The 3,454-nt window shown below is 35.6% G+C and overlaps 1 long non-coding RNA gene across 1 annotated transcript; it reads left to right on the top strand.

Annotated features, from left to right (window-relative positions):
- Positions 1-962: 962 nt before the first annotated feature.
- LOC131432555 (uncharacterized) lies at positions 963-2,114 on the top strand. Its single transcript, XR_009229898.1, has 3 exons — positions 963-1,038; positions 1,597-1,741; positions 1,818-2,114. It is a non-coding gene; the product is annotated as an uncharacterized LOC131432555 (long non-coding RNA).
- Positions 2,115-3,454: the final 1,340 nt, after the last annotated feature.

Genomic DNA, 3,454 nt, shown 5'->3' with positions numbered 1-3,454 from the left:
ATGAGAAAAAGTTTTTCGCTTCAACCGAAATCGCAGAATAGTAGTAATGGTAAAGAAACGCTATAAAAATAACTGCTTGCATACAAAGCTTGAACACAAGCTTGGCGAAGCGAAGCTTTAATATCTATATCCGTATCACAAGCGTGTACAAATATATAATTGGACTATGATGCAATTTCGTCGGCTTCAAAACAAATACAAATCAAAACAAACAGAGTCTATATTCTGGGTTCCACGTCAATAGCTCGAACAACCCTATGGGGCTGATCTTTGTTGTTTTTTTTATCATTTTCTACTCAACTTGAATTAAAGAATATAACCAGTTCAAAACTTGTTGAATTCATTTGACACAGGTAACAGAAGCAACAAATGAGTGTCGCGATTCCACAGGAAGAGAGAAAAAATACTTTTAAGTAGGTAGTTCCAGTAAGAAGGATAAATCCAGCCAACTCAGTATCGATATGAACCCGGCAGACCAAAATGCATATCCACAGAAACTTTTCCAAACATTTTGACATCAAAAATAAAAAAAAAATTGGTATGCACTCGATTGCGACCTGTGTCTATTCTTGAAAGTGAAACACAAGATAACAGAAACGCGACCCGTTGATTGCAGAGTGTGTTCGTCGTGAACTTGATCTATTTATAATTTCGATAGATTAGTGTAATCAAAATTTTCGACAGGAATATTCCTTTTAAGAAGATTAATTTGCATGCTCTGATTAAGTTCGTCATTATTAGCCACGTGCGACGAAACTGCCACCGAACTGTCTTCAAAGCCAAATTTGAATATCCCTTCAGAGTCAGTAAAAATAACGAAACCTAACTGTTGCTGAGAATTTACAGCATATTTCGTTTTGATAAAGTTATCAAATAGAAGCGAACAACGATGATTGCAGTTTACTTTGAGTAAATTATTTCTGGACAAGAGGAAAGCTTGTCTTGGTTCGTCAGTAGCTCACCAGTCGCAGTCCAGTAAAGCACGGATAGGATCGAAACTTATTGGCTAAAACTGTCGAAACATATGAATTTAGCTTTGTAGGTTCAACGTTAAACTTTCTTTTAATTTATTTAAGATGGAATGCTTGAATAAATTGAAAACGTTAAACAATTTTACCGAAGAACATATTTGAGAGATACAAATACAATTGAGTTTTTATTAAGAATAAACAATTGGAGAAAATATGTCTAGTTTTCAGTGTTTTGTTTGTTCTCTTTTCTTCATTTGTAGACTTTTCCACATCGAAAAATATCAATCGATTGAATATTAATTGTTTAATGATTTCTTCCGTAAAGTGGCTTTAGTCGGTACTAGGAAATAATTTTGCCAATTTTTATGTACTTAATATTGGGAATCAAAACAAATCAGTTCGAATGATACCTCTTCTTGATGATTTGAAGATTTGTAGTTAATAGTCAAACTATTGTTTTCTAATCTGAATTCTTGACAAACAATCATCTGCAAAATGTGTACAATATTATCACCGTATAGATTGAAGTAACGGTGCACTTTTCATTTTGATGTCTTCTCAAAATGAATTCAGTAAAATAAGCACATTAATCAAATTATTTTAAATTGAGTATTTTATTTCACAGTGCTCTATAAAGAGATAAAAAGAGATTCAACCAGCGGTTCTCCTCCGTCAGGCTATAAAAGCGCTACCATTTTACAACTCTTGCGTCAGTATTGTTTTTCTTTCGAGCATTCAAGAGTAGTGCTTCCGAAAATCCGATCGCCATCGTGAGTTAAAAAAACGAGTTCAAAGTGATTGTCCGGAGTCAGATTATTACCGACTGTACTTATTTCTTATCGGCAGATGAAGTTTTTGTGGCTGCTAACCTCACTGCTGCTGCTGATCGCTGTTGACCGTTCGTCGGCTTTCTGGTGTCCACCCGGATTCACCCGCCAGGCCAATAAATGCATAGCCAAACGGTTGCCCAACGGCGAGTGTCCCCCGCGATCAGCCTTCCACGAGGGAAGGGGTGTTTGTATTCACAATAACTGAACACATGTTTTTAAGGTTTTAGTTTTATTGGTAAATAAGTATTTTGTATATCCTGGTATCCTGGTGAACCAGATCTTTAAGGAAGGAATAAATAAATAAATAAATAAATGTGATTGTTTATCGTCTGATTAAGACTTTCAAATAGTGCTTTACCTAAAATTGCTCAATTATTTGTTATCGTGTGAAAATCGAGGTAAATGCTGCCACAAGAAAGGATTATGAAATGCAAAATAAGATGTTTTATTAGTGAAAGCGTTGATGGAGGTCATGGTTTTATTTCATTTTATTCAAAAACTTAATTTTTGCTTTTCAAAAAAGTTAGAGATGTCAGCTTACATTATCAAATTAGTAGATTCACCGAAAACATGTGAGCTGTGTGTAAAATTTGTGTGACGAATACTTGCAGATGTCACCGCGATCAGTACTATTTTGGGTGCTACATTCATTTCATGTAAATTTTTTGGTTGGCTGTTGGTTAAAATGACACACTGAAAATCTAGTTTACTTATTTTTTGAGGAGAAATCACCCATTGTTGAGCTCTTCTGTAAGCTAAGTCATCTCTCGTTGTCTAAAAATGGGGAGATGCACTTTTGTTTGTAGCGGCTGGTAAGAGTGTAGGTTAATTTTCGTTTTATTCCGATTGAATTCACGGGTGATTTAAACGACGGATATGAATTTGTCTTTGTGAGAAGTGGTCAAAAAAAAAACATGTTGGAGAACTTTGTTATCGTTCCGGAACATAAAGGAACGTTTTGAAAGATTGCGGCGAGTAACCGAATAGGTGCCACTAGTGAGCACTTTGTTTCCAACGTATAGCATATTTAAAATTTATGTAGGATTTAGAAAAATTTTGTTTGAACAAGTATGTCTGTTATCTGTGCTAGATTCTATGAACGAAAAAAAAATCGAAGCAATTTCACATTAAAAAAATTTTAAATGTCTTAATATATATGTCTAATATATCGAAAAACTGCACTATAACTACTATATCGCGCTTGTGAGGAGTGCTGGCAACCGTCAGAAGGCTGGCTGCATTCCGGCTGCTGTCAAAATTGTCCAGGCGAAATTGCGTCATTATCTCGGTCGGGTGACGGCCAGGATGTAGACCATGTTCGATGTACGTTGCTACTATGTCTGTGAGTTTTAGTGTGGCTAAAGCAAGATCAGAGTGGCGAAATGGTAGCGCGTATGCACGGAATGCATAAGAACGCAGGTTCGAGTCCTGTCTCTGAGCGTATCTTTTTCCAAAAATTCATCTTTTCTGTTAGTTTTTCTTTCACTTGGCTTCTCCAATAAATATTTCCGCTCAGTCATTGCAAAAACTGTCATTATCTCGCCGCACGTGTCTTGTTTATTTCTCTTCCTTCTTTTTTCTTTTTTTTTATTCGACTTCATTTGATATTCGTCAATCCCGCATGTACATACAAAACACGAATCTTCTGAATTT

Source organism: Malaya genurostris, chromosome 2, assembly GCF_030247185.1.
Source record: "Malaya genurostris strain Urasoe2022 chromosome 2, Malgen_1.1, whole genome shotgun sequence".
Lineage (NCBI taxonomy): Eukaryota > Metazoa > Arthropoda > Insecta > Diptera > Culicidae > Malaya > Malaya genurostris.
The sequence above is the reverse complement of the archived record's forward strand: the minus strand, read 5'-3'. Positions and strand labels throughout refer to the sequence as shown.